The sequence below is a fragment of the Poecilia formosa genome, unplaced genomic scaffold, assembly GCF_000485575.1.
Source record: "Poecilia formosa unplaced genomic scaffold, Poecilia_formosa-5.1.2 Scaffold1, whole genome shotgun sequence".
Classification (NCBI taxonomy): Eukaryota; Metazoa; Chordata; class Actinopteri; order Cyprinodontiformes; family Poeciliidae; genus Poecilia; species Poecilia formosa.
Window position 1 is genome coordinate 2,016,652 of NW_006799940.1, and position 13,056 is coordinate 2,029,707.

General features: G+C 37.6%; 1 long non-coding RNA gene across 1 annotated transcript; it reads left to right on the top strand.

The window, feature by feature from the left end:
• The first annotated feature begins 5,078 nt into the window (after positions 1-5,078).
• Positions 5,079-13,013, top strand: LOC103131122 (uncharacterized). The gene is made up of 3 exons (XR_475331.2): positions 5,079-5,171; positions 5,526-5,605; positions 12,328-13,013. It is a non-coding gene; the product is annotated as an uncharacterized LOC103131122 (long non-coding RNA).
• The last annotated feature ends 43 nt before the right edge of the window (positions 13,014-13,056 follow it).

A 13,056-nucleotide genomic window follows, 5' to 3' on the forward strand; every position in this document is an offset into this window, starting at 1 on the left:
GGTATTTTGCCACATAAATACTTTTAAAGGAAGACCAAAGTGTTAAATTTTAGCTTCATTTGACCAGAACTCTTTCTTCCAGGTTTGATGTGGCCTCTGCAATGTGTGTGGCTGTATATTTGACTTTTAGGGCTTTCAATCTTTCATAAAGGTACAATTTGACAGATTCATCTGCACAGATTCTCGCACTTGAGTTTTGCATTCTCTCATAGTTACCACGAGCTTCTTGGATGAATACAAATGCATTTGCCACATTTTTCAGATTTTATTATTTGTAAAAACGTATTTGAAATAATTTGTCACATCTTCCCACTTCAACTATGTGATTTATGTTGGAAAATCCTTTTAAAACAGTAGATTGTAGCTGCAACTGTAAGCTATTAATTTATTTAATTCTCAAGCACTCCCAAAACATGCCGTTAAGCGTGCTGTTAGTTAGAAAAGATGAACAAATATGGGACATCCTTCTGGAAGCTTTTTACCACCACTTATGACACACACACATTTATACTCTCATAAACCCAGTGGGAACTTCTCTTCCTGTTTACTGATGCTCAATAATTCAGTCCGGAGTGAACGTTATAGCTTCCACCCATGAGCAGATGCAGTGTGTGTCTGTGTGCATTCATGTCTGCCTGAGCAGATTGGCCCATTAGTATCAATTTTGTTTTTGATGACAGTATCCTCGTAAGTGCATCCTATCGATTTTTAAGCTTATTTTCTTTCGCTGGTGCAGAGCAGATCAGCATGAACATGAGAAAGCAAAAAAAAAAAGAGAAACAGCTGGCTGTTTGAAGCCTGCTGCAGCCCCCCCACCACCACCTCACCCTCCCCACTCCCTGTCCCAGTAATGGCTTATTGAATCAGGGCACCAAATATTTTTAGTCTGCAACACCGGTTGAGAAAATAAGCCGCCTGAATCGCAGCAAATGGGCCGTCTGTTGATATCCTCATTGTGGGACTGGGTTTCACACGCAGTATAAACTCTGTTTCTTCCCTCGGTCCATCATTGCATCAGTCGCTTTGATGTGCCTCAGCGCTCGGCCAAAGTCCCCATCAGCTAAGAGTTGTAACTGCAAGGCGAGCAGAGCTGTAAGCTTTGCCCATTTTCAGGATGAAGAATTGGGGAAGATTACTTCTAAACAGAGGGTTAGGTTTAAAAAAGAAAGGAGAAGTGGTGAAAAGAAAGTTCATGCTTTAGAAATTGTAGCATTGTCAATCATCCTAAAGCACACAAGCTGGTGGTATTTGTTTATGCTTCAGAAACAGCAAATCACATCAGCGCAGAAGCTGAGAAGAGTCATAATTATATTCATCCTGGCGTATCAGGATTTTAATTTTAATTTTAATTTAATTTTTAATTTCAGCATAGCTGGCATGCCTTCACATGAACACAATCCAATTACAGTGTGTAAGAAATATACTAAAAATCTGTATTTTGTTGCAGTTAAATCTGTATTTTGTTGCAGTTTCACTGAGAAGTGTAACTTACTACAAAGGAAAACTGCAGGTACTGCAATATGGAGGTCAGAACCCCACAGTATCAGTGGAAAGCCTTAAATTCCCCAACATAAAGAGATCTGACAGCCTCCAGCAGAGTTTAATTCATTAATTTCTAAGGAAACTGGAACAAACATCACTTCCTAACTGTGAGACATGAACCCTCAAAAGTCTGACTTTTTGCACCTTTCGCTCTTGTGCAGAAAGCCTTCTTCATGATGTGAGATTGAGCTGAAAAAAATCTCTTGTCCCGCAGATGGTGTTCCTGAAATTGTCAGAACATGCATTGTTTTGTGATCTGGAGCTGTTGTTCAAATACACCACAATGCATTTCAAATATCACAAGTTGCAGTAAGGAAATCTTTCTGTCAGTGGAGAACTTTTGGAATGAAGAAATTATTCTTTTTTTCTCATTCAAATGACGTGTCCAGACCTTGAATTAGAAAAAAATGGAGAAAGATTCAGAATGGCTTGTTCATTAAAACTGAGACGGTAGGATTTGAAAAGAAAAGTAGATAATTTTCCGGTTTGACGTAATGTTTTTGTGATAAGTGCCTGATTACATTGCAACATGGTCTCGAGGCAATGTGAGTTTATTTCTATAGCACCATTCATATGCAGGATAACAAAGGAACAGAGATAAAGTGAAATACAAAAATACACATTAAACAAAATGCAAACATGAGACAAAATTAAATAATTTAAGCAGATAGAAAGCTAAAACATTACAACAGTGAAGCAGGTTTTGCAGTGAAGCAGGTGTTGTGCTTTTCGTCGTCTTTTAAAGGAGAGTTTCTGTTTCCAGAGCTGCATGCAAAGGAAATCCTGCCTCCGTTTGTTTATCTCTGAGTGAGCAGATCTCTGGTGTTCAAATCTGACCAGCAAAACTGGAAGGATTTACTGGTCAAAAACATTTGGTGCTTTATCTGCAAGTGTGAGATGATTCCCACTCAGTTGGTCAGGACTCTGGCTGCAGCAGCAGCTGACCACTGATGTTGTAACCTGTGAGAATGAAAGTTGCTGGCGTTTTGTGACAGGAAAGATAAAGTTTATAAGCTGGTATTAGACTGACTTATTAATAGATGTTAAAATTCAGATCTGATTCTGTGATGCCATCTTGTGTTTTTAGCTTTCTTTAGCCTTCTTCAGTCTACTTTAATTCCAGTTTCTAACCTTGTATGTCTTGTATTAAAACTCTCTTTTCTGTGATAGGTTGGAACTTCCTCCAATTTATCTACAGACTTTATATTTTTGGAGACACTGATTCATTGACCATTGTGGGTTATAACATAATATAACATATGTCATCAGCATAATTATTACATCTGTTGCTTTGCTTTATAATAAAAGTTATCCAAAGATGGAGCCTTGAGGTACCTCGCATTTGTTTTCTCTGGTTTACTAAATCCCACAAACTAGTTTTGGACTGTTGGTAGATCTGAACCAGTTGTAGAAAAGTACCACAAATTAGTAAAATCAAAATTTTAAAGCTTTTGTCAAAGCATGTTGTCTAAATGTGTTGAACGTAGCATTGAGATCTAGCAAAACCACAACAGAAGTTTTTAAGATATATATTTTGTAACATTCCGCTCTGCACTCTGAGATGTGTTTTTTTTCTTTCTTTAGATTGATCCTTCTGTAAACTTGTCAAAACAAATAAAAAAAAATCCTTTGTTTCAATTGCAATAGTTGACACATGAATGCAAAATGTGTCAATTTCTCATAAACCCCTCTGAAACCACAGGCAGCTCTGGAGTCGTGAGAGTAAATTGTCATAGAGAGTAAGGACAATGTGAACAATAGTAAATTATTTTTCAATGCGGTGACATTGGATGATAGGAATGGATGTAATAGTCGAGACAAATCTGTGGAGAATTTAAAATGTCGTTCTGCTTTAACTCACTAAATCCTTCATTTGGCCAATATTCAGAACTCTAAAAGAAAAATGTTTAATAAATGTCTCAGATAACGTGTGAAGAAGTTTCCTTCAATCCAGCTTGAAATGTTCACATATACTTTCTACTTTCTTTGCAGATCAGAATATTTGCGAGGTATTTTTAAACGCCTTGCGAAGAAAATGGTTTGCTTCAAGCTACAAATAGAATCGGTCTGATCCAGCATGTGTCGTACCTGAATTATTGGAGTTGAAATAGACAACATCAAGCTCCAATATTAAAAGATCGGCGCCATCTGTGACCCTGACAAAGCCTGCTGCTTGACAGGAAATAAATTCAGAGGCACAGAGCGAGTTTATCTCGGTGCTGCTGAACAAATCTCACACCAGCATTTAGAAACAAATTACTATTTCACCCTCCGGTTGGAATACATTGCAGCTGGGAAGCGTCTGAAGGGAATAACGATAACATTTTCTGTTAACTTCCTGCTTGATTAGAAATGCTAGATTTCACAACTGGAGAAATAATTTAGAATTAGGCAGAAAATAATTTACAGTGATTTTTATACTTAGCAGTTTTACAGCATCTTTGTAGAATAGAAAATGCTGATGGTAGCTATTGTAAAGAATTTAACATTTTTGACAAATTATCAAGAAAATGTTATGAAATGTGTCTTCAACTATTCAGGCACAGACTAAGAATCCAGTTATTTCTTACAACTTGAATGTCTGTTTATTTATATAGTGACAATTCACAACAAATGTCATCTCAAAACTCAAATTCCACTAAAAATGACATTAATACCTGCATTTTGATCACTTTTAATCCTCATAGAATGACTTCCTTGACATGTAAAATTAATTATAAAATGCTTTTTTGTTCTTTTTAAAGTTTGCATGGTTTTGCTTCTAAAACTTTTTTCTCTCCAAATGCTTGCACTCTGAGCAGTTTGTTATAAAAATAGCATGTTTTTTATTGTTTCATGGCAGAGTATGGTTTTAGTTTGGATTAAAAAAGCTTAATTCTTACATGTAAAATGAAAACTGCTCCTGAACCTAAATGGCCCTTCAATTTATTTGGGTCATATTTTCCGTATTTCTTGCTGTTACTTTTGATTTCTGATCTTTTAACGTTATTCAAAGTTTTGTTTTATGTTCAACTCTTAGGTGAACTCTAAAGTTTTAAATGTGCTTTTTAAAATAGTTTCATTTTTGATTTGTTTGTTTCTTTTGTGGCTACTTTTTATGCTACATTCCTGTTGTACTCGTAATTGGGAAATTCCAAAACCCAACTGGGACGCCCACTAAAGCTTGATTTCCCTCTGGGAAACTGGGAGCAACTCCAACTAGCCTCAGTTATGACTTCAGGCCGACTTTCAATATGGCCGCTCCTCCTGACATCAACAGAAACATTAGTTTTGCATGACGCATGCAAAAATGCGCCTGAAATCAACTTCCTGTAACTATAAACAGAACAAATTAAAAGTAGCGTCTACTTATGTAAAGTAAGAAGTACTAAAAAAAAAAAAAAAAAAGTCTATGGGCGTCGCCATGTTGAAATTCTGACTTCTTAACTTGAATATACCAAATTCCCAGGTAACTGGAACACACCATTACTCGTGGATTGTCACTGCTGATTACGCCACACCTGTTGTTCATTTTCAGCATCTCTGCTGCTTTTGTTGTAAATTTCCAAGCTTAACCTCATTTCTTTTAAAAAAAAAGAGATATTTATTATTACTTTTATCGCAGCACATTTCTCGGGAAGAAATATCAAGTGAGTTAGCTGCACTACTACCTTACCTCAAAAGTAAGCATTTATAACTGATAGAGCACTTTTCCTCGTTTAAAATGCAGTATATTTTGTGAAGTAATGCAAAGACAAGTCAAAGTTTTCACCGGAGAGGGCCTTCATTCATAAATATTTTAAAATACCATATCAAAATTAGGTTTTGGGCATGACAATTGATTTTTAAATGACCTATAATGATTTTTTTTTCTCTTTGAACTTTATTTGTGTGCAGGTTGTACCAACTAATGTTCTGTTGAAGCGGTTTTGGGTGTGTAAGGATTGTTTCTTCTCCCTCCCTCCTGTGTTTCTGCCTCTCTCCGTCTCTCCCTCTCTCTTCAGGCGCTTGTTGGGTCGGTGGTGAAGCCGCTTCTTGTCTCCGGAGCTCCCAGAGAAGGATGGACGTCAGCGGGCGGTAAGAGGTGAGAAACAAGGCTCTGAATATGGGGGTGGGAAGACTGATGTGCAGTGGAGTGAGAAAGATGTGCAGAAGATTAGGAGGGAAGAAAATAGCGAGTGCGGCGATGTTGGCAGAGTGATGCGCGGAGGTGCTGGATCAGCGGGATGTTGGATGATGTTGGACAGTCCTATTAATCGCAACTGTGGTTTGATCAAGTTCGACTGCTCAGTTGAGTCACAGTGGGTGTTTCTGTGGGGGGTTTTCACGGATGTTGAGAGTTTTGGTGGGAACATGTCTGAGTGGATGACTGAAGCTTTTGGATGCGTGCGCGTTCAGGGAGTGGATCGTCCTGAGATGTTTCAGTTTTCCAAATGATCCAATGTGCAGAACCTCTCTTAATTCTGCTTTAGTAATCGCATAGCATTTAACTGTTTTTAAGTTGGTTAATCTGACGTTTGTGTAATTTGACGATGTATAAGGCGTTTCACATTCTGGATGGGGAGGATTCAGATGAACCGGAGCGTTTTTGTCATAGGCATTCATTTTAGTGTCAAGTTTGTTTTAAAAAAAAGAAGTGCATCATTCCTGAAAGCATTGATTCACTGCGTGGAGAATTTTTATTTTGTTGTAGTTGACACATATGTTAAGTGTCCTATTTGTTGAATCGGGGCAGTTTTATCGGTGCAGTCCAGGACTTGCAGGTGCTTCTTGGCGATTTTTCTGCATAAGACATTTGTAGTAATGCTCTGAGGTTAGATTTGTAAATATTCCATATCCTGAGCAATGCTGCCATTTCTCTTACTCTGTAGCTCTTCTCACCTTGTCCTCACTCTGCTTGTTACTTCTTCCAGACTTATTTTCCCAGTTTTTTGTTTTGTTTTTTTTTGCTCTGCAGGTTCTTCTCTCTTTCTCGCCTTAGTTTCGCCTTTATGTCCTTCATGGCTGGAGGCCCAACACTGATCTTACTTTTATTACCCAAAACTCACAGCTGATCTCTGCAAAAGTGTTTCATGCTGAAAAAACATCAGGGAGACTTTATTAAAGCTCTCCATTCACAGAAACTGCATGGACAATTCACATTGACTGGTAGGAAATTTGCTTTGCTGCAATAAAATAAAATGGGAACTAATTGCTAATGACCTTCTTGTTTTTAATTAACTGCATTTTGTTAAAGATGTGTGATTAGATAATGGATCAGAAATTACTCTACTTCATTCCATGCTTATTTCAAGTATTAAAAATCCTGCCGTTTTCTGAAATTACATCCACAAACTTAAATGTATTTTAATGAGATGAGTGATTTGATGAGCCAAGAAAATTATGAAATTAAAGAAAATTATATATTTTTTCAAAACAAACAACCCTCAGTCAATACCTTGCAAATCCACCTTTTGCTGCCACTATAGCAGCCTGAGAGTTTTCCTCCACAGTTAGAACCTGAATGGGATTTTGTTTTCTTTTGTTGTTGTCCAGTCTTAGCAAAAGCTAAGATGTTTCTTTTTTCTTTTACAATATACTCCCTTAGATTGAAAATATCAAATATTTTTGTGATGTTTGGGTGTAATCTATTGGCATAATAATATGCCCATTTGAAAGAATATTATAAGCTGTTTTGCTACAAATACACATTTTGTGTGCAGATTATTTTTTTTAGTTAATTTGGAAAAAAATCTACGTGTCTACAAAATTAAGCTCAAAATTGAGGTGCAAAAACAAGGACAGGTAGTGAAGTTGAAGGTGTTTTGATTTTTGTGTTTTAACTAAAGTTTTATAATGAGCACTTGTGCTTTTACTGTCCCTGTTGGCAGGGTTGCTGCTGCTAATGATTCAAAATTATTTTGATGTTCTGTGTCCATCAGGAAGGGGAAACATTCATTATTGTTACCTAAGTTGATGGCAGTGACTGGCGACTTTTGACAAACTCAATGTTTTTTCATTAATTAACGACTTGATGATCAGCTCGCTACGGTGCTGTACTGGATTGTTAAAAATAATTAACATTTTAAATTTCAGGAAGTTTTCAAACAAAACACTTCGACAAATTAACCAACCCTAGCAGGACAAATACGTTTAACGTACTAATAGGTGGATCGCAATGTGTCAGAACATTTCCTGCTTTCTACCAACATGTCTGCTTGTTTGCTTTTCAGCTCTTAATTTGTCTTGCTAAAAAGTGTAAAATAAGCTCAATAAAATCTGATAAATTTAGTAAATTTTACCCATCTTCACCTTTTCTTGAGTGGTAACGTCATGAACTGATCTCATGAAAACATCTCGCTACAAGCCTTCATTCTTGATTCATTTGATCCTGTAAATCTAAATTTCGAACATGTTTTAAATCCGTCTACGATTTAAAACATTTGACAGTTACCGACTTGATGATCAGCTCGCTCGCTAATCTGCAATCTTTTGTTGCAAATTAAGAATTGAACATTGTCATATAACCATCCAAGTCCACTGATTTGATTGTTTCCTTGATCTGCAGCCACCTGGTGTCAGAACTGCCAACTGTTTAGTGTTCCCTGGGAGGTGGTGGGAATAGGTGCTGCAGAAACCACCAGCTGTGAGTTTGTTGCTCTGCAAAGGGTCTTGAGGGGAACTGATAAAAAAAGACTTTAGAAGCAGCTGGAGATCTCACTGGGTTTCCTCTTGCTGTCATCACAGCATGTGTTGAGATGAAAATGGAAGGCCAAAGTAATATTCAGCTCTGAATGTGATCCAATTTATTGGGTTAATAATTTGAGACTTGCATAATAAATTATCACAGCGAGTTTTTTTTTTTCATCTTTGATGCTGCTTTGTTCTTTGTAGCTGGAAATTTGGACCAGAAAATCATATCTATGTAAGATTAATTGTTTATTCCTGTTTGAAAACAGTGGATTTACTAACAGACATTGATCTTTAATAAACTTTAATGTTAGGTTGTGACCAATATAAAAGGTTGGCACAAGTGTACTTAATATTAGAAAGCTGCAATCGGTGCAGCCCTAATTTAAAATGAATCATTAACTTTTACAAAAGAGCAACAACAACAAAATCTGCATTGCAGGGTTAATTTAGTGCATTTTGTTTCAGTCATAATTAAGATTTTGGAGTGACAATCATACATTTTTAATTCCATCTTCCAACTTCATGCAGCTTTGAGGTAAAGTGATGAGAGTGGGGATGTTAGGGGACAAATCAAACCAAATTTAAAACAGACTTGTCTAGCAAATAGGTTCATTTAATTGGACTTCAGCTTTGTCTTTTTTTCGTTTTCCAAAAAAGAGAAAATCAGCAACGCTGCAATGCACCAACAGGGAAAGGTCACTCATTGCAACAAGTGACAAATTGAGGTGCTACAAGCAAACTGCCCTTTCAGTATGTGCCAAGGTTTCACATTAAACTAAAGTTTTAAAATTTATACATTTCTCTGCGTTTGCAGGTACACCTCAGACCTTTTAACTTTTTTAAGTAAAATTCTGAAAACTACTAAAGGGCTAAAAACGTTTGACCCTTTGCCATCCCTCTTACTCCAGAAACGCAATTAGGATGTCCTGCTGCTTAGAAATATTGATTTGTGGGCTAGAATAAAGGACGAAAAGGTGAAAGTGGATTTAACCAAAATCCCTGATAAAGCAAACACGCCACAGGCTCTCTAAATCACACGGTGATAAAGGTGGATGCGAGTATTCGCGTTGAATAACTTAATTTACATGCAAAATGAGCAGTCAGAGCCAATCTCCTGATACTGATCCCAGTTTAACAAGCCTACATCTAATCCTGGGTGGAGGACGGATCAATCAGTGTGCGAACTTGATCACAAGGAAACAATTCAGGCATTTTGTTGTCATAGCGAGGTGCAGGTTTGCGGCGCCGACCAAACAGATGGTATGTTTGGAATAACGACAGCAGGTTGGAAGCCATTAATTCTGAGATGATTTCAGTCCCCCTCTAATTTGCAATTGCAAACAAACGCCACATTTTCCTTTCCTCACAGGAAGCAGCCCTCTGAAGCTCTGCTGCTGACACACTGTGTGTGTGTGTGTGTGTGTGTGTGTGTGTGTGTGTGTGTGTGTGTGTGTGTGTGTGTATTCTCTGAGAATTTCAGAGGAACAAACAGCTGGCTGATGAGAGCATTGATCTAAAGTGCCAGCTGATGTGGACTTAAATGTGTGTCTGAGCTGCACAACACACACACAGCTGGGCGTTGGGCCCAAATCATATTGGATCAGCTTGCATGAGTTACCTGCTGAAATTTGCCCAGTTATGAACAGCTAACTTACCTATTTAATGAATGCAAACCTGCTTTTCACAATCATTTTCTCAGATCCACACAGTTTTGTTGTGGGGAGCCTCATCCTCTTTTTATGGTTCTATACGGTCATCTTTCTATACTGGTCAAAAAGCCTCCTGACAGCTGTCTGCATGTCTTTTGAGTGGAATGTGAAATTAATCATGCAGCTTTCCTTTTAGCATCAAATTATAGTTATATATTGACTGTAGGGCTAATTGCATACACTGAAGAAAGCACAATGTGCAGCACAAACTGAAATGTAGGTTAACTTTTCTATATGATGGCAGCTCACTTTGTTCCACATTTTCTTAAAAAAAAAATCCCGATTATTACACGCTTATGTATCCAAAGTTGTAGCAGAGTTTCGGTTTGATGCTTGTAGTTGCTGGATGCCAGTTCTGTTCCAGGTCAGTGACGGTCCATATTGCACAGAGGGTGAACATGCCACGCCTGGAATATAGGATTAAATCTTGTTTGGTTGTGTTAAAAAAGATCAAATTGAAAAATTCTGAATCCTGCTGTGGAAAGATGTTTAACTGGTTTCTGGATTGAGTTTTTGTATGATCAACAAAATGTTTCACTCCACAGGCAAGGCAAAAAAGTTTTTTCTTTTAATGGTATGTGCAAAAAATACCAGTGTCACAATGTTTACACAGCAACAAATGTAGAACATCATTGCGTTTATTGGAAACACAATTGCAACAGAGTAGTGGACATTTTTGAAATGGGGAGAAAGTCGTTTTACAAATCAATGCTGTGCCTTTGGTTTGTATTCGTCTGCAGTGTTTTTGCAATTTCTTTACCAAATTTGCACATCAAGTTTTTACTCGTTGTTTTGGAGAATGTGCTGGAGAGCCTTGAATGTTAATTTCAGATATTGTAACCGTCTAAATTAGATTCAAGCCTCGACCTGGAGTCCTAAAATCCAGGCTTTGGCAGTCAGTGTGCTGCAACTTTTAGATGTGTCCCTGGTTCAACACTCTTCAATCAAATCTGAATGACCTCCTCAGTGCAGTCAAGCAGGTGTGTTGCAGCAGAGAAGCATAAAACCTGCAGTTGAGGATCCCTGGTCAAGACTCGGGGGGGATTAAACCACTCTTGTAGCCCTTTTTTGTCTTCATCCTTGTTTCAAGATTTTATTTTCCAGTTTCTTTCCTGTATTCAGCTCCATCCATCTTCATTCAACTCCGACCAGGTTCCCTATCCTGTCTGAAGAAAACGCTTCACCAGTTCTCCAAGCATCTTTGCAGGATGTTTGGAGTTGTAGCTGTAAATCTGTCTTGATTTTTAAAGATAAGTTAAAATCAAATGTCCTATTTGGATCTCATTTAATCTCTAGAAATAAAGATAAGTGAAATGGCTGCATGTGCTCAGAGAGAAGATGGCCAGAAATAATTCAAGTTGCTGAAAATGACTAACGCTGTTGCATTCAGCAGATTGTTGCATGAGGATAGAGTAAAGAAAGTACTGAGTTATCTTCTAACATTTTATAACTTTTACTCTTCAGGCATTAGATGAAATTTAGAGTTTCACTCTGACTTGTGTTAATTAAAATTGGAGAAAGTGTTGCTCCATTTGGACTATTTTAGATTTTCAGGCGTGAGTTGCCAACTTCAGTCTGGGAACTGAACCGTCTCAGGATGAAGATGATTTAATTAAAAAAACCTGCAGAACAACTCATCTCTGGTGGATTTAGTGGAATTAAAAAAAAAAAAATTTTATTATGTTGTGTTTTAATGTACAGCACTTTGTATCAGTTGTGGTTGTTTTAAAGTGCTTTATAAATAAAGTTGGATAAGACTTGGTCACAGTTAAGCATGTAAGATTCAGGAACAATTTTATTTTTCTTTGGGAAGAAAATTAATAAATATGAAATCCTTTTGTCATTTTTTTGTTTTTCTTTTCTGCTTTTTTAATAAGTCCCACCTGAGACAGAAGTCGGCTATTTTTGGCAGTTATATATTTTTGGATAGAAGAAACTGCATCCTTTTGCTCAGAACTCCGTTAAAGGATGCTTGGAGTATTTTCATACAAAAAGTAAAGGTCATGAGTTTATATAGACTCATCAAGGGTTCATTTTGCTGAGAGATGGAAGCATACGGTTGGTAAAACAACATTCAGGTTCAGCACGTCATCAGTTATCCCAGCAAGATCTGAAATCAGTCCCATAAATTATTGCAATTGAATATGAGAAATAAATGCTTTGGTTTAAAATTGTGGAGATTTGACGGTCATGCTGTGACAGTGTGGGAGGTGATATGGTTTATGAATGAATAAGCAAAAATATTTGTAAAACGCTTAAACACCATGCGATGTGCTGCATAAGCAGGAAGTTAAACTGAGAAAACAAGCAGAATTTGTGTGTTCATTTCATCCATTCTGTTCTTCCTGACAAACCCTAGAAAAAAAAAAACTGATGGAGCCCACCAGTGAGTTATAAGGTCCAATTAATCTGTCTCTCCCTGCAGACACTGAGGAAAGGGCACAAGACGTAAAGAAAGAAGCCTGTCGCTGATAAAGAAGAGAGGATAACTTAACACATCCGAAAAGGGACGCTGCGGTGATGGCTGAAGCACCTCAGCAGCAGCAGCAGCAGCAGCAGGAGGAGGAGGAGGAAGAGGAGCAGCAGCTGCCAAGCTCTGTGGAGACCAGTGAATCTGATGAAGGCTCCGAGGAACCAAATGAAGTCGTCAGAAAGGCTCGACCACTTCTGTCCATGAGGTCCATGAGCACCATAGACCCAGATGATGACTACCCCAATATGATCGTTTTCAGAAAGGTAGGAGCGAAGAAAACATTTTAAAACTTTATAAGTTGTTAGGATCTGCAGAAGACGATGGGTCCATATTTGAAGTAAAAATATGCTGCAAAAAAATCACCAGAATATAGGCAAAAGTTGTCATAGTGGCAACATTACATACAGAACACTAAACTTTGGTATATATTTCTATTTCTATCAAAACAAAAGTTAGATGACAAAATCTGTGACTCATATGAGTTAAAGACAAAAGTTTACATGAGTTCATTCAATGAGGAAGAAGTAGTTGTGGAGCTTGTTGTCTTTTGGAGAACTGACAAGATATTTAAAAAGCACAATATGCCATGATCTAGCCTGCTATCATTCCCAACAGCTCACTTGGTTGCTAGGTAACGTGGCATGGCAGGTGCTGCTAGGTAACGGCGCAGTGCCCACAGAT